The 19,080-nt window shown below is 37.4% G+C and overlaps 1 pseudogene; it reads left to right on the top strand.

Moving 5' to 3' along the window:
* Positions 1-371: 371 nt before the first annotated feature.
* LOC125093842 (peptidyl-prolyl cis-trans isomerase A-like) lies at positions 372-883 on the top strand (annotated as a pseudogene).
* The last annotated feature ends 18,197 nt before the right edge of the window (positions 884-19,080 follow it).

Below are 19,080 nucleotides of genomic sequence, written 5' to 3'. Positions count from 1 at the left end.
CACTTCCACTGCAGAGTTATGTTCGAAAATGAAGGATGACGCTAATACTAATGAAAGCCCTCTCATCTAGCTGAAAAGGCGCCTGTGAAAACTCCCAGTGACCCAATTGCGCCTCTCAGGGAGCTGCCTCCTTCTCTAGAGAACCCCACAGTCCCTGAGCTCAAGTTCTATACAGCCTGCAGTTCCCAAAACATTACTTGTTCACCATAGTACTTATTATAATGAAGAGCATCAAGGGATAGCTGACACAGCAATTCAAACATATAAAAAAAATTCATGGTTTCTGATTTCTTACAGACAGCATACAATGCTATTCTGGGAATTCTAGAAGCATTTCAATCTTCAAAAAGAGTACCCATGAGGTTTTGCAGATGCCACCAACACTGCTGCCACCTAGCCAAGGTCAACCCACCCTGTTCTTGGACATGGCAGTCAAGGACAAGCTTCTTGGTTGCACTGCCTGCAAGCTATTTACAAAAAAGGTTCCAAAGACAGCAGAAACCTTTGGCATTCTGAGCACTGGGACTTGGTTATAAGGATTCCATATTTCACAGAATTATTTGGGAATTTATGTGTCAAGGTGGCAATTTCACACACCATAATAGCACTAGTGGCAAGTGCACCTACAGGGGAAAATTAATTGATGAGAACTTCATCCCAAAGCGTACAGGTCCTGGTATCTTGCCCATAGCAAATACTAAACCCAATACAAATGATTCCCAGTTTTTTATCTGCACTGCCAAGACTGTATGGTTGATGCAAGCATGTGATCTTTGGCAAAGTGAAAGAGGATATGAATATTGTAGAAGCCATGGAATGCCTGGGGTCCAAGAATGTCAAGAACAGCAAGATCATCATCGCTCACTGTGGACAACTCAAATAAATCTGACTTGTGCTTTATCTTAAATATCAGACCATTCCATTACTTCTGTAGCTCAAGAGAGCACCCTTCCATCACCATTAATAGGCAATATCCTATAATCTTTAGGTTCTCACTGCCATTCTTTTGGGTCCACCTTTCCCTATCTCCCTCTAAGTCTAGCAGGATTGCAGAGTTAAATCTATGATTATAAAATAAAAACTAAACCAAACAGAGAGTACCAATGAAACCAGTTTGAAATGAAATCTGTTGAGGTTCAGAGGATAAAATAGCACATTGGGAAAGTTTATGTTCAGCATATATATATACACACACACACCCACATAACTAGATTAGTGTGTATATATACACACACACTAGATGCTGAACGTAAACTTTATTCTAAACATAAACTTTCCCAATGTGCTATTATATATATATATAAAATACTATATACAATACACACACACACACACACACACACACACACACACACACACACACACATATATACACACACATGTATGAATACATTTCTAAAGGTTTCCAGCCAGGGTGGAAGATAATAAAGTAAATAAATTTTAAACAATAATAACAGTCATTCAAAATATGGGAAATCTCTTGAAAAGTAATATTACTTGACCAAGGAATTGCAGTTAAAGATATATTACTACATATATTTCTAGAACTTATGGAAAGTCAATGTTTATGAGGAAACTAGGAAACACATTATTTTTTTAAATAAGTATTAACATACATATAACTTTGAGATCTTGATTTGTTTCCCAAAAACTGAAAATCAAAGTAGCTTGGGAAATGCTCTTTATTTGCCTCAACTGAGGAAATGGATAACTCATCTCTCTTTGATGTTACTAATTGATGGTTAACAATTTCCCCTGCTTTTAAAGAGTGGCAAAAAATCATAGAGAAAAACAATGAACTTAATGCAGTGAATAAAATTTTAAACTTTTATAGAATAAAATAACTCAAATTAAAAAGGAAAAGCATGTGAAGTGTGTAAACCTGGCGATTCACAGACCTGTACCCCTGGGGATAAAAATACATTATATGTTTATAAAAAAATAAAAAATGAAAAAAAAAAAAAAGGAAAAGCAGTCTGAAATACTTTATTGTAATGTTTGAAGTTTTTTTTTAACTTGGGAACTTCATAATTTTGTTCTGTTTTCTAGCTTCACTTCCCATGACTCTCCAAAATACATTTTCAAAAATCTCATTAAACATTTTTTTAAGATTTTTTTTTTTTTTCCCCCAGAGAGAGCACAAGCAAGGGGAGTGGCAGGCAAAGGGAGAAGCAGGTTCTCCACTGAGCAAGAAGACCTATGCGGAACTCGATCCCAGGACTCTAGGATCATGACCTAAGCCAAAAGCAGATGCTTAACCAACTGAGCCACCCAGGCGTCCCTCAGTAAACATATTTTAAAATAATTTATTTTTAAGTAATTGCTACACCCAATGTGGGGCTCAAACTCACAATCCAAAGATCAAGAGTTGCACAGTCTTCCAACTGAGCCAGGAAGGTGCCCCATAAATCTCATTAAACATTTTCCAAAACCTAAAATATGCCAAGACGTTTCACAACTCGTTGGCTTTGGTGTGTGATACCCTCTACATCTAGAATGCCTTTTCTTCCTTTCTTTTCCTAGAAAATTCCTCTCACCCTCCAAACTCCATTTCAGCATCCTTGCCTCCCCGGCACAGTTAGTTATGCTACTCACTACGCTTTATTCTTTTCCTCATAATGGCACCTAATACATTTTATTGAAATTCCCTGCTTATACATATGTGCGCTGTTTGAAAACCAACTTCTGGCGGTTAAAGTCTGTTTTATTCACTTCCATATTCCCGTCACCCAACATACACCTGCCACCAACAGTGCACTCATAGTGTGATTCCTGGTGACCTCCGACCATTCTCCTTCTTGCTCTCTTTGTTTCAGACTTACTGGCTCTTCTGCTCCACATTGAGCATGTCAAGCAAGTTCCCTTCTCAAGCACATACACTTCCCGTTTCCTCTGCCAGGCAGGGACTCACCCTATAGCCACAGAGGTGACCCCCTCACGTTACTTAGGTCTCTGATCAAATATCACCCCCTCAGAGGAGTCTTTAGCCACCTTTAAGGAGTCTTTAGCCTTTCTTTAGCCACCCCAGTTTATATACCCACCCCGCACTCTTTATCCCCTTCCCGGGCTTTAGTTGGCTTCATAGCATTTACTGCCATCTGACATTACTGATCTGTTGGTTATTGTGTCAAATGTCTAGCCTCCCCGCTCTCCTCCATGAAATATAATCACCATAGGGGTAGGGATTTTATTTTATTCACAGCAGTTTCCCCCTGCACCTACAACATGCTCTATCACAGGACAGGTACTTAATCAACATTTGCTAAATACATAAATGATAAATGTTCAAGTTACACTGAACTGCAACTACAGGGAAAATATCTCTCTATGAATATAAGCAAAGCATGGAACATGAAGTGATTGTGTTAAGGTAATAGAGCTATGAAACCTCTTTTCAAAGGCTCTTTAATTTTATCATGTTGATTTTTCAATAAAAATAGAAGAGTGTTTAAAAGCAAAAAAAGGAAAGTCTTGAAGACTTGGCTGCCTTTTATCAACTTCTGAGACATATTTCAAAAGCAAGCAAAATGTGTTCAGGACCTATATTAATAGAGTATAGTGGTTCTTCATGTATTCTGAAGCAGTTTTATGTTAATATTAAGCATAATATATTACACCAGTCCATTCTAACCTTCTGATTAATGATTAGTCATTTAACACTGGATCAGCTCTCTGTCATATTAAAAATAAACTAACTAAATTGACTTACAAATTACAGGGGCTCAAAGTTACTATGCTCTTGCTAGGCCTTCTCTGCTATAATATTTTAGACTTATTTCTGAATTTAAGTCAAATATTTAAATGTAACTGAACTTTGTATTTTACATTTTAAAAAGCAATACATGTCCAATTGAACTCTTACTCATCCTTCCAGAATCAATTCAAATATCACCTCCTCCAGAACACCTTCTATAGCACCCATTCCATCCCCTTAAAACCGTTAGCCTCTACTCCTAGGGTTCATAAGGCTCCCTTCTTTCATCATCTTTATTCGAGTAGGAGAAGCCACTGCTTCCTCTCTGTCTATCCCTCATGAGATCTTGGGAAAATGGACCTTATTTTTTATCTCTGTACTGAACAATTCTAGGCAATAAAAACTCAATAAAGAAGCAATGAATAAAAGGAAAAGTCAATTGTACTAAATAAAAGAATGTCTTGAAAATAGTAGAAATAGCTCTGGGTTCATTTAGAAATACACACATTGGAGCTATAGTTTTGATTGTTCTTGCCTTGTGGATTAAAAGAAAAAGGTATGATATCTGTCCACTGTTGGAATTCTACCCTATAAATATTTAAAAGCCAATATACAAAATATGCCTGCACCAGCAAAATGCAAAAAACCAGCAATGCTGATCTGTCATTTCAGTCACCTTGATGATCCTCACATTATCTGCATCTGTGCTCATGTGTATAGATTGTACAAACTGAAAAATCTACAATAATGGTTCTTTCCAGTGTCCAGATAGATACCACTGTGGGTCATCCGACAGCATCATAGGGTTATAGTTCTCACTCATTTAACCTTTATACCTTTACAATCCAAAGGCTTTTGAGACAATCATTTAAACTCTATGAGTATCTTAAAAAAAAAAAAGAAAGAAAGAAGAAACCAACTCAGTATTATATTCTGAGTATTATATTCCTTGTCTAAAAGGAGAGCTAAAAATACCTAATCTAACTTTCTCAAAGGGTCACTGAGGGGCTCAAGTGGCATAAAGACCTAGAAATACTTGGTAAAGTATATGAGGACATAGCTATTCTTAATCACAGAAATGTATTTTAGCATCATAGAATATTTATATAATCATTATAACACAAAAGGATGTGTTGTATATATCTTCTAAATAAAACTATCATTCTGCTTGGCAATTTTATTTAAGCAACTGCAGAAAGAGGGATTTTTATCCCTTCGCTTAAAAATAATCACCAGAAGAAAAAAAGGGGAACAACTGTTCTGAATTTCTGAAATCTAAGAATATCTCCTTAATCACCTAAATGGGATTCTGTTGGATGACATAGCAACCCCTCCAGTTCTAAAACCCCTCAAGTCCTAAACTTACTCAATTACGAATTACTAGTATGTAGTTTCCATTTTTTGCTTTTTAGATTTATTTATTTATTTTAGAGAGAGAGTAGTGGGGGAAGGAGCAGAGGGAAAGAGAGAGTCCTCAAGCAGAGTCCCCACTGAGCACAGAGCCCAACTTGGGGCTTGATCTCACTGCCCTGAGTCCATGACCTGAGCCAAAATCAAGAGTTGGGGGCTCAACTGACAGAGCCACCCAGGTGCCCCCTGGTTTCCATTTTTAAAAATAGCCATATCTTCAATATCAATATTCTAAGGACAATATTCAGTTGTTGCTTGAACATAGCAATCACCATCCCTCTCTGACCTTAGTAGAGAAAGGTGGCTATTCACCAGAAACTCGTGCTCCCTCTTCATGGAGTTGCATTTGGTTAGACCATAAGAGAGATTATAGAACCTAAGCAGAAGAGATACATACCCCTTTCAGGGCTGCAAAGTCCTCCTTCAAGCCTATAAAACCACCAGCACAATCCTCCATATTCTAACTTCCCCAGTTAGCAGGTTGATATCAACCCTGAGAGACATCTCAGAGGCCCAATGTTAGAAGAAGTAGAGCCTCTAAGATTTTACTGCATGTATCTAGTACCACTGAGACATATTCCAACACAAGCCCAAACCCCAACAATTGCATATAAAACATACAAAGCCTCATCCCCCACTAGATTTCATGTGGGCCAAAACTATGCTTCTTTTGTGCTAAGTCATGAAATCGCAGGCGTGTATGTTATAGCAACTATCAGGCATAACTCTTTTATCAGCTAAATTTAGCATAAAATCTCAATATCCACTGGAGCTATAGTCTTAGGGGGAAAAAGAACCTCAAATGAACTGACTTAAAATACCAGATATACAAAATCAAATATTTTAAGTTTGCTATTGGCTAGATTCTTAATGCCTATGGGCTAGATTTCTTGTTGTCTAAGCAACACTACCACTATAAATAAACATATCTATGTTGTGGCTTTGACCTTCAATGCCTACATGATTTTGCTTGGCCCCGACAGTTTTATAGATTACACAGTGGGAATAATAATAACAATCCTGCCTTTCCACTCCTTATAGCCATGGACTTTGAGAATACAATTGAAAACCGGATGAATGTCACTCATGCTATTAACTGCAAGAGGAGTTGAGAAATGATAGAGACATGCATAGTCTCTTAAGAAGAGGCTCAGGGCATGTATCTGAGAGTGACTCAGATTCCTGTGCCCAAGCTGCCTAGACATAGTCCCACCTTCCTAGGTGACTCTCAGACAGATTTTGTAGTTTTAAGCAAGACCACTTTTATAAAGCTGGCTCAACATTTATAGCAGAATTTACATGATATTTTATTTCAAGAAACATCACAATGAGCACTAAATATACAAAATTTAAAAAGAGACCTGGGAATAAACTACCAAGACGTTCTGCACATAATATTCATAAGATGCAAAGTATTTTAAGTCAGAATATCTCAACCATATTTTCTCTCCTTGCTTGTATAAAACTCACAACTGAAACAATTATCCACAATCGAGGAACACTCTTCTATATGTTTCAAATATTGAAGGTGAATTGTTTTTTTTTTTTTTTTAAGATTTTATTTATTTATTTGACAGACAGAGATCACAAGTAGGCAGAGAGGCAGGCAGAGAGAGAGAGAGGGGGAAGCAGGCTCTCCGCTGAGCAGAGAGCCTGATGCGGGGCTCGATCTCAGGACCCTGAGATCATGACCTGAGCCGAAGGCAGAGGCTTTAACCCACTGAGCCACCCAGGCGCCCCGGTGAATTGGTTTTATAAACAGTCCAATGGATAAAATGGTAGAGGAAATTGTGTGTTAAAACTAAACATCTTTCATTAAGTTTTGTTTTTTTTTAAAAGATTCCTTTTTATTTGACAGTGAGAAAGAGAGCACAAGAAGTGGCGGAGGGAGAAGGAGAAGCAGGCACCCAGCTGACCAGGGAGCCCGATGTGGGGCTCAATTCCAAGACCCTGGGATCATGACCCGAACTGAAGGCAGACACATAACCAACAAAGCAACCTATGCGCCCCTTTCATTAAATTTTAATAATGATGGGCATTTCATCATTAACAGTGACATAAAATTAATTATTAAATAAATTAATAAAATGTGTAACTTTTACAAAATCTAAAAATAAATGTAATCCTAAAGAAATAAGAAGTAATGCCTTCTGGTAGTAAATAAAGCTGAATTATTGTAGACATTTGCTGCATATTTAGATGCAAAATATAAATCATGCAAATTGAAATCCAAGTTAATATAAAATGTAAAACTTTTGTATTTACATATAAGTTTTCGTGTATTTTTTTTTAGCAAATATTTATTAAGCACTTAGAATATACAGCCACTCTACTAATTGCTGGGAATACAAATAGAGTCAAGTTATTTTATGAAAAATATGATAAAAAATTTAGAATGTAATGATTGAGTTCACTTAATTATAGGTAAAAAATATTTCCTTAAAGAAAAAAAACATCTAAGTGGAGACTTGACAGATGAGTGGCCAGTTTGGCAGATTAATAAGAAATAATTCCTCATCATCAAAAACAGCACTTTATCACTTACCATGCAAAATTATTTGAAGTCTAAACCAACAACTATTATGTATTCTCCACAAGTGATTTAAATAATTCCTTCAAGGGAAATTATTTCCCAAGGTGATTCCTATATAGAGTCATATCATCAAAACACCTTGATTCTACAGCAGAAAAGCAAAGCAAAACAAGATTCTGCAAGGAATAATTGCCATGATAGAAAAAATTTTCACAAGAATTGTCAGTGATAATGTATTTTTCATATTAAAAAATAGATCTTTCTATTAAATTATTGGCTTCTTATCACTTTTATTGCTAAATGGTTCTACATGTCATGCTGCTAGGATCAAAGTAGTTGAACTAGTGCTTAAGTTAAATGCAAGCCAGCTTTATTAAGTGGGAGAAATGCCCCATCATTCTAGCTGGGCATCAAGGAATGTTACCCTGGAATGGAATCATGTTCCTTTGAAGAAACTAATGACTTTTTAGAAGTATACTCCTTTCAAACTTAAAAGCAATCAATGTCTAAAGGAACTTCGCAATGATGTCAGTTAATGCTGAGTTTTTAAAATGTAAAGTGGTGAGTGGTACTAGATACATGCAGTAAAATCTTATTAATAGGACTAATTAAAAGAAAAGACATTATGAGGCACCTCTATGGCTAAGTTGGTTAACCATCTGCCTTCAGGTCAAGTCATAATCTCAGGTCCTGGAATGGAGCCCCACATCAGGCTCCCTGCTCAGTGGCGAGTCTGCTTCTCCGTCTCTCTGCCCCTTCACCCCACCCCACCCCCGCTACAGTGTGCAAACGCACTCTCTCTCACATAAATTAATAAAATCTTTAAAAAAAAAAAAAGACATTCTGAGTTAGTGAATACTCTTATTTTAAGTTTTTTTAAAAGAGAATTTCAACTTCTTTAAAACATACAAAATAAATTTCTGAAGTCTGGTAAGAATAATATATGCTTTATAAGTAATGCCTTTGGAGGGCTTGAAAACAGTTTGCTCATTTGGTTTATAGATTAAAATGATTCCATACAATTTTGTTCATATGGTCAATGCATTGATAACAGATCAATGTGAGGGTTATCACACTGTACCCAAAGGACTTTCCTGTGTTTTTTTTTCCTCTGCCCATCTTCTACCTTCCCATCTCTGCTATTTGTTCTCCAAATCATCCCTGGTTTCATCTCCTTTTCCATCTCCCTTTGCCTCTCTCTCCTAGGGAGACTGATTCCAAATACAGTCCTAAAGAGACAATGGTGTGAAAAAGAAAACAAAATCACCGGTCACTCTCTCACTAACTAACAGGTGCCAGAGCACAGATTTAGGAAAACTAGTGAAGCTGACCAAGCCAGTTACAGGTGTGACAGATTTTTTTCCAAGTAGGGGAACATCTTTCTCTCCCTTTGAAGGGATTCTAAAGGCCTTGCATGTACTCCAGGCTTGAATATTATAACACGTAAGAGTATAAAGTCATGAGATTGGTTTTCTTGTGTTGCCTCACCATAATTCATAATCATATAAAAATTGGTCATGGCTTAATTTAGACAGTGACTTTTAACTTTGATTAGAATCTAAGTCTTACAGATAGAGTTTATATTAACTGCATTGAACATATATTCTCAAAACTAAATGAAAAGAAGGACTAACAAATTGTGTACTTGATAAACAAAACCGCTTTCCCGAGATTAAAAAGGCTGCCTGGAGATTTTGTACTTGATTTTATTATTCCTGATTTTCAAAGTCCTCTAGTGATAAAGAGTAACAATGGAAAATACCACCATTCTAGGTTGACTGTAGAATGACAGATTCCTTTAAGAAATGAAACTGATTTCACGGCCATAACAACACATGGATCTCTTCCATAGGAGAGTAATATCAACAGTTGTGCTTCAGAGATCATCTTAAGGCCCAGATAACCCATGTGCCATGTTCATCATTTTCCAAGGTCATGAAGGACCACACCCAGGTTAGTTAGAGCTACACCTTCCGAAGCAAGACCTTAAGAATGCTGGACTAGCGACTGGCTCTCCTCTTAAATCAATAGTTAAAACGGCTTTGGGTTTTCCTCTTTGGTTATTTTTGAATATTTTTTGCTTTAGTAAATTTGGGTATATATGGTATATACTGAGGGAAAGTCAATTAGGACAAGGACCCAAGTGCAATTGAAATATTTACTTCCTCTGATCGGATCATTTTCGATGATAACACAGTGATTCAGATTAATGAAAAAGAAAGTCAACATAAATTAAAGATGGTTTTAAAAGAAATACAGTTATAATTATATTCAAGGTCACTCCTTTAAATGCTGAGCAGTAAGAAACCCAAGGCAAATAAAGCATGATCCCTGTTCTCAAGTATCCAACATTCTAGAAGAGAAAACCAAACATAAAACACAAGTCAATGAAATTTAAAGGTGCAGAAGTTAGAAGTTCAAGAAACAATGTAAGCAGACAAAAAACACTGGTGGCTACTTCTTGATGTATCACCCTGGGGACCCAATCTAGAAATCTGGAGTCCTCTTTACACCCAATGTATACCTGTTGATTTCACCTCCTAAGTATTTCTTGAATCCCTCTAATCCCTGACTAATGTCCTCATTGAAGATATATCCATCTGTCATCTGGATTATAATAGCTTTCTTACATGCCTCCCGGCCTGCAGTCCCTGTAGCTGCCAACGTACCTTTCCATAATATAAATATTACCATTATTCCCTATCTTCATCAAAACTCCACTACCTACAGGACGTGTACTTTGGCTTTTAAGGCTTTCAAAATATGTGGTGCCTACTTACCTTTCTTTGCTTACCAAATTCCGGAAGAAAAAAAAAAATCATTGAATGACCTCAGGTAGGGTGTCAGGGAAGGTGTAATCAGTAAGGTAGAAAGAAAATCAGAACAGTGTACTGCCCATTGTAAAATACATCAATAATATTTCTCCTTTCTCAAAAAAAGGGCAGGAATACTGCTTTTTAAATTCAGGAATAAAACAGCTAAAGAAAACCTAGCAGGATGGGCTCACACTTGAGTATTTTTTGATTTTGACAAAGAAAAGGAAATATCCATCCACCACAAAAATTAATAAACTTTTTGAAGGCCGACAAAAAAAAAGTGCCGACAACTCTATGGGACTTCAGCTTAATTTTAGAACAACAACAACAACAACAACAATCCATAATCCATCCGTGTCCAGCCAACTTCTCCAAAAGGCCGTGACCCTAAATCATGAGTAACTCAGCGCTTCAGTTCCCTTGACCTTATTTCCCCAGACGCCACTGCTACGACTGACCAGCAGCATTCAGTATGTTCATACGATAATGTCATAAACAATCCTCAGCAACTCTGCCTTCTGGAAGTGCTGTTCCTGCCAATGACATCACAGCTTGTCAGCTCAATATGCCACCAGCATATGGGTTCCCTTTAAGTGGTGATAATAAATAGCATCAGGCCATCCAGTCACACTCCATTTCGAGATCACATTACAAAGCGGCCCTAGTCCTGGGCAAGGCAGGAGGGCTGCTGCTCACCTACTGTCTCTTTAGCGTCACTATGTACAAAGGAAAAGAAAAAGTGTGAAAAAGGTGAGTATGACCGTGTAACAACTAGTATTTTAAGACTGCAGTGTAGAAACCCCTTGCACACAATATTATATAGGAGATAATCAGAGAAAGCCATTAGGATTCCTATTTTAAAGACAAATAAACTCAACGGCAACAGCATTTTCCCAAGGTCAACCCACTAAGATGTGGCCCTCATTTTGTCTTCCTATATAACATATTCATCACATGAGCAGAAGCAGAGAGAACCATACTCAGTGATGTCTGCTTTGTATGCAGGCATATTCAAGATACCCAGGCAGGCTCACTCCTGAGAATCTTGGACTCAGGCTGTTGCTCTGTGCAACACACGGTGGGCCGGCTGCTGGCTCTGATTCAGTAGCTGGTTGTAAAAAGTGAACAACACTTGCATAGAAGCAAAGTAGAAGCAGCCTTCCTTGGGGACAGCTTGAACTTAAATAAATAGTCCATCAGTTTAAGGCAGCAGATATGCACAGAGATACAGACTGAACTCACCAAGGCATGGTTTCTTTCGGCCTTTACTAATTGGATAGAACTCCTTTCAGTGGTTACTGGTTAACAGAACTGGGCAGATGAGCCCATAGAACTGAAGGGACACTAAAGGTTCACTTAGCCCATCCACCTAGGGTTTTCTGGTTTGTTTTGTCTTGTTTATTAAGTAAGCTCTAAGCCCCACGTGGGGTGTGAACTCAGCACCCTGAGATCAAGAATCACATGCTCTATGGACTGAGCCAGCCAGGTCTTCCCCTTTACCACCTGCTCTTAAACAGAACCACCCTTAAACAACAACCCAGATTATTTAAGTTATATTCCTTTGAATTTTTTTTCCTAATTGTAAAAGTAACATAAACTCATTGAAAAGATTTCAGACTATGCAGAAAATTACCAAGAAAAAAAAAGTTGAAATCACCTACAGTTCAATACTCAAGATAAGACCATTGTTGCACTTGGAAATGTTTCCATCCAAATTTTTAATGTGCGTATTTTTTTATTTTCAAAATTAACTTTCTTATATCCTGCTCTTTTTCTCTTAACATTGTATATTCGGAATCTTCATATGTTAAATATTTTTGGAAAAATACTAATTTAAATGGCTGTCTTTTCCTCTCATATGGATATACCATGATATGTTTGCCCATGTTTCTACAGATCAACAGTCAGGTCTATTATGCTATTGATAAATGATGCTACAATACCTACTTATACAAATCATTCAAGTTTCTAATTATTCCCTTAGACAAATTCCTAGTGAAGGAATTACTAGGATCCCTGATACATCAGATTTTATGATTTTTTTATGACACAAGTTGTCTTCAAGAAAGCACCAGTAATTATATAAAAGGGACCTTTCAAGCTCATTAGCTTTGAATATTATGTTTTATATTTCTATTTTAATTTGGTAACCCAAAAGTATGTAAATATTTCTGAAATATATTTTATTTTTAAAGACATACAGAGAATGAGATTCGACAACCTCCCGTGACAAAACCCTGCATGACTGGTTGGAGATAAACTGCCTTGGAATATAACAAAGTCTAAAATGTTACAAACACTTACTGTTGTTGTTTGATGCAACATAAAGTTAGGAACAAGAGATAACCTGATATGAGACATAAAGGTAATTTAATCATCTTTTGGTCTTACCATAAATCTCAAATAGAAGATATCAAGGTGTCTTACATAAAATAAATCAATGGTGTTTTTCTCCCTTATTTGTCAAAAAGATACTTCAAATTTGTCAACCTCAACATTTAAACTTCTGTATCTCCGTATATATTACAAATTCTCTTAGCTACATTTTACGTGGGAATGCAATGAAGTCCTTGGCTAGTCATAATTTCAAATATTCACTGATAAACTGAGCATGAGAAATGATACAAATTCCCCACTCTTCAAAATTAAAAGTTCCTGACATCAATCCATGCAGCAGATTTACAACAGGACAATTGTTCTCTAATATTTCTGAGTCCCCTGAAGCACCTCACAATAAACAACATTTACTTCCTTTTTCTCCTTCCCTCCTACTTCTCTCCTTTTGCCTTTCCTCCTATAATGATAAGTAGCTAAGGAAAAAAAAAAAACTCCCAGCATCAGTAGTCAGATACTAATTTATAGGTTTCATAGAAGAAGAAGATGATGATGAAGGAGAAGAAGGAGAAGAACTGAATTATTCCCTACAAAAATGCAATATGATCAATAATTAAATATAATGGAGTATATATTTCAATGCTTAGAATATAAAATCCTACAGTGAATACAAAATCAATTTCTAATATCATTTCCTTCAGAAAGCTTACCTGATTAAGTGGCTCAATCTACAGTTAACTAAGCTTGGTAGTAGACTGGCAGTTGGATTTTAAATATTACTGATATTGGAAGAAAGTCAGCAATTCCTAAGAATATAATACCTTGGAGAAATGTTTTTTTCAAAATGCAATATTCTTAGCACCAACAACAGAATTTCCTGGGATGCTTGTTTCAGTGCAGATTCCTGAGCCTTCGTCCAGGTTATTGAATCAGAATCTCAGCAGGGCTTGGAATATCTTTTCTGATCAACATTCTCAGATATTCTTTTGCACGCTGAAGTTCCAGAAAGGGGGCAGATGATTTCTGTTAACTAAAGCATATTATAGCTCTTGTTGCTAAATATCAACCTGAGGGTATTTAATCAGATCACTAAAGTAATACTATTTTGGGAAAAGGAATGTTTTAATAATTACTTGTAAATATACTACCTTTTCTTGGATTAGAGGCACGGTTGGAAAATAGCCAGCCATAAAATATTCTGCTATTAAGAAAAACTTCTCTGGATCATTATTTATAGTTGTTTAATTCAGATTAAAGAGGTAAATAATGCTTAGACACCCAAGCCAGACCCTCTTTCTATGGGCTATAGGTTTACTCTGGCACCCATGTTTCCATGGGTGGAGTTTTCCAGCCCCTTGCCTTTCTTTCCCATCTGCCATATGCCACCCAAGCCCATGCGCAGTGGGATGGCAGGGAAACAGCATCTTAGATCCTAACTGGTTTTCAGAGGGGATTTTGAGGACATCCATTAGAAAAGCACAGGAAATATTACCAAGGTCTAAAGTGAAAAAATCCTTACTCGAGACGCCTGGGTGGCTCAGTCGGTTAAGCAGCTGCCTTCGGCTCAGGTCAGGATCCCAGTGTCCTGGAATCGAGTCCCGCATTGGGCTCCTTGGTCAGTGGGGAGCCTGCTTCTCTCTCCACCTCTGCCTGCCTCTCTGCCTGCTGTGCACTCGCTCGCTCGCTCTCTCCCTCTCTCTCTCTCTCTGACAAATAAATAAATAAATAAAATCTTAAAAAAAAAAAAAAAAAAGAAAAAGAAAAGATCCTTACTTAAGACAAGGGGCCTGGGGGCGCCTGGGTGGCTCAGTGTGTTAAGCCGCTGCCTTCAGCTCAGGTCATGATCTTAGGGTCCTGGGATCGAGTCCCGCATCGGGCTCTCTGCTCAACAGGGAGCCTGCTTCCCTCCCTCTTTCTGCCTGCCTCTCTGTCTACTTGTGATCTCTCTCTGTCAAATAAATAAAATCTTTAAAAAAAAAAAAAAAAAAGACAAGGGGCCTGGAACTGGAGAGGACTACCAAGACAAAGTCACAGGAATTTAAATGTATTTTCCACACTTAAGTAAATTATTACATGGGGATATACAGCACGATAAATAGAAAAAGCTATCTGATTAAATGAGATTATTGCCTGTCAATACTGTTCATTGCTCACATAGTCAACCAGAAATTTAATTTATTAAAACATAGGTCTATTTCTCTCCTTCCCTCAATGGATTATAGCTAATTATGTATTTGTAATTTAGATATTAAAGTAGTGTTTCTCAGACTTTAGTGTCCATACAAAAATCTTTTTTAGAACACAGATTTTGATGCATTAGGTCTGGAGTAGGGCCCAAGATTCTACGTTCTTAACAAATTACAGATATGCTAATGTTACTGATCTACGGACCACATACTTTCAACAGCAAGGTACTAAAGTGCATTTTAAAATCTACGCCCATGAAAAAATAAAAAAAATTAAAAAAAATAAAATCTACGCCCGCTCCCCCATATATTAGGCGCTTTCGATGTTGTTGTTTTAGGAGTAATGTCTAGAGTGTGGAGGAAAAAAACAAACAAACAGTGAAATACTCCACCATTTCATAAATGTATTTGAGTCACTAGCTCGCTAAAATGACAAATCCACTGTAACTTTGATAATAGCAATAACGCATTAGTTACCTCATGTTCAAAGAACTGGCTTAAGTTTGGCCTTGCCTTTCACCTTCACCCTGCGTGCCTATCTCTGACCGTCAAAATTTTACAGACTTAAAGACCATTGAACGTTCCTTTGTGAAGTTTTCCCTGATAGCCTCAATGAAATATAATTTTCCTTCCTTTTAAATTTTTATACTTTTCTAATAGACAAATGACTAGAAACAATGTCTTTTGTACATAGACTGGGACTTGACCATTATTACCTTTTTGCTTTCCTTCAGATCAGTTGTTCATTCTCAAATCTGGTTGCACATTATGGACATGAGGAGACATAGAAAAAAATACTGAGGCCATAAGACTCACCCCCAGATGAATTAGATCAAATTCTCTGGGGAGTGAGACCCAGGCATCAAATTTTTTTAAAGTCCTTCATCGGGATACTAACGTGTAGCCACAGTTAAGAATCACTATCTTAGATGGGAGGCTCTCCAAGGGTTTGCCCCATGTCTCACTCACAAACATTTATAATAGCCCACTCGATTCAACTCAATAAATTTTACTGAGGACCTTGAATATTATAGGTACTTAACTAATACACACAAGCTGCATATCTGAATTTGTCGTATTTAAATACTGGAAAGAAAAGGAAAGCACATCAATCAAAAAATTTTATGTTTCCACAACACATTCTTTAATGATACATTGCCAATAACAGACCAAATCCCTCATGCAAAAAAAAAATTTTGAAGCTGCCGTTATATTCCTCAATTCCTCTGTCATCGAAAGTTCACTCTGTAGATTAGGATTTTCCTAAAGACTGGGTCCAATTTACTTTTCTCCTCTCTTCAAATTGAATAGATTTTGCAAATCATTAACAGAATTTCAGGAGCAACCATACTGGAAATAATCAGCTGGCATCCAAGGTAAGACACACTTTTTGCCGCTGTCAAACAAAATTAATCACAGGCTTCCAGCATGCTGAGGAGAGGCGGCTTGGGCACCATTGGCTGAGGTGTTTCCATGGCCGGGCCGCAGTCGATGAGCAGCAGGAGAGAGAGGCTGTTTTCAGAAAACACAGCGACGGGTTGCTTTTTTCCCTTCGTTTCTTTCTTCTTTTCCATTTCGAAGGGAGAACCTCCTGGCAATGCACCCAGGAGATTTTCTTGCCATGGAAACAAGAGAGTGAGGTGTTTTAAAAGCTGACTGTAGGAAAGAAGGCCATTCTCCTTGCTTTGTTCTACCTCAGTGCAGTCTTCTGCAGAGGACTCAGGGAATTATTTAAATAATTCAGGTCGAGACCTAGTTTCATCTGAATTACACAGATGATCCAGGTATACTGGGTTGCTTTGGATATGTTATCCACATATATCTGTTCTGGCATTCTTCAGTCTCATTCAGTAGAGATCTAAATTGTATATTTTCAACCAATAATAATGTTATTGACTCAATATTTAAAAAAATAAATTAACCGAGCCCCACCTATGTGCCAGGTTTTGTACAAAACTTGAAGAATTAAAAGGCGCAATCTCTGTGATACAGCTGGGAAGATAGGTCTACTAACAGCAAGATATAATTGTCATAAATCCTGTCATAGAAACAGTCTGAGTAAAGACACTGACATCTATAGTGAGAGCACCCCATAAAAAGTCTAGACACATGTTTCAGAAGCCGGAAGGGCAGGACAGGGAAAAAAAACAAACAAAAAAACCCTTATTTTTTGAAGTATCTGTTTTAGGGGGGAAAAAAAGAACAGCAGAGAAGTCATCATGGTAATATCTTGCACTTATATTTTGACTGAGTATCACATAGGCATTGTTACCGCCTAAACAACTCCCACAACTTCCCTACACAAGGCAGCTGAGGTGTTCTCACGCCCCATTCCCCACCCATAACTCTAAGAAAGCAGTCACGGGTGCCTTATAATCCTGATGATATCTCATGCTTGTTTTAATTGGATATCACAAAGACCAGTCCAGTAGGATGATTCACATTTGAACACCTTAAGGGACTGACACCAGAACTCTGTAGCACTGGAAACACAGTGTCCCCCTAGAAATCCAACTTGATATATCCGATTTTAGGACTCTGTGGGACTGAGTCTCTGAATCCTTCCCTCCGTGCTGAAGGTGCCTGAGAAAAGGGAGCTGGTTTGAGCATGTAAGGATTATTTAAAAAGCTATTGTTTTATTGACCTTCTTTTCTTTACCAAGTAACCCTTAGGTTAGCATGAAGTGAGAGTCATTTTTTATGTATATTAATAGGGCAATGGTAAAAGGGCTGGTCAAAGTGGGTGGTTTAGCTTATAAAGGCCTGCTCAAGGTACTTGTCCTTCTGTCTGATCTCCCTGGCTGCACGGTGTTGATTTCATTCATAGTTGGGGAGGGACTAGGTATATTGTTATAGAAGCCTAGACCAGATTATAAAGCTACTTTAACAACTAAAAGAAAGAAATGAATCCTACCAGGACTAAGAAAACCAGAGTAAGAAAGTGAACCCATTAGTTGATCAAGAGAAGAGGAAGTTTGACTTAAGGAGAATGTGGATTTGAGTTAAGTCTGGGAAGAGTCATCCTGGCAGCCAAGGTAAGCTATAGTCCAGGTAAAACAAAGATGTGAAATACATGGAGATTCTTACAAAGGCCTGCCTGATCCCTTCATTTGAGTAAGGAGCCATACAGTGAATCTCTGTACCACTCTTTTTTTTCTTCTTCTTCTTCTAAGTAAACTCTATTCCCAACATGGGACTTGAACTCACGATCCCAAGATAAAGAGTCACATGCTCTACTGACCACGGGGGCCTCGTGCCCCTCTCTGTACCACTCTTGAAAAATGTGTATCGTGGTCTTTATCACAGTGAACTATAATTGCGATTTATTATCTAGCTTACTATTCTGTCAGCTGACTGACTTTGAAACCATGCTATCTGCCAGTTCTTGTCCCTAATCTGACTGAAAAGACATAAGGCCTAAGCTTCTGTCAGCTGCAATTTCATTTAAGGCTTTGTTTTTAAATAAATGTGAGGCAATTTAGACATGTACAGTATATAAGAGAAGGAGTCATTATTTTAGGACTAAGGGATGGTTGTCATCTCAATTTAAAATGAACCCAATCTTATTCTTAGTGCTTTATCCTGCCCGTTACTTCCTTCTAAATAAATCAAACTAGACATTCTTGGCTCATAACTTCTCTGGGGTGTGATAGCCTCCTTTATCCATCACCATTACTGTCATCAAAATCTGATGTTATGATGGGTACTAAGGATTTACTAAGCAACTAAACATAAGCATTTGAAATGTCCCAAGGGCTTATTGTCTTAGACAGAAAAGATCAAGGCAGAATGGATGTTAATGACATACTTCATAAATTAATTTAATTAGTGCTTACGGGTTTGTTAAAGACTTGATGCATTCAGTTGCAGCAGTGAGTAAAATCAGGAAAGTTACACAAGGGAATGGGACTATAGGATCTCTATGGAAGGAAATGCAGTATAGTCTGACTAAGCAGGAATGATTACTACCTGAGGACAAAAAAGAGTGTTTGAGGGGCGCCTGGCTGGCTTAGTCCGTGGAGCGTGCAACTCTTGATCTCAACATTGTGAGTTCAAGCCTCACAATGGGTATAGAGATTATTTAAAAATAAAATTTATTTTTAAAAA

This window comes from Lutra lutra, chromosome 2 (assembly GCF_902655055.1).
Source record: "Lutra lutra chromosome 2, mLutLut1.2, whole genome shotgun sequence".
Lineage (NCBI taxonomy): Eukaryota > Metazoa > Chordata > Mammalia > Carnivora > Mustelidae > Lutra > Lutra lutra.
Note: the sequence above shows the minus strand (reverse complement) of the source record. Positions and strands in the feature narration are given on the sequence as shown.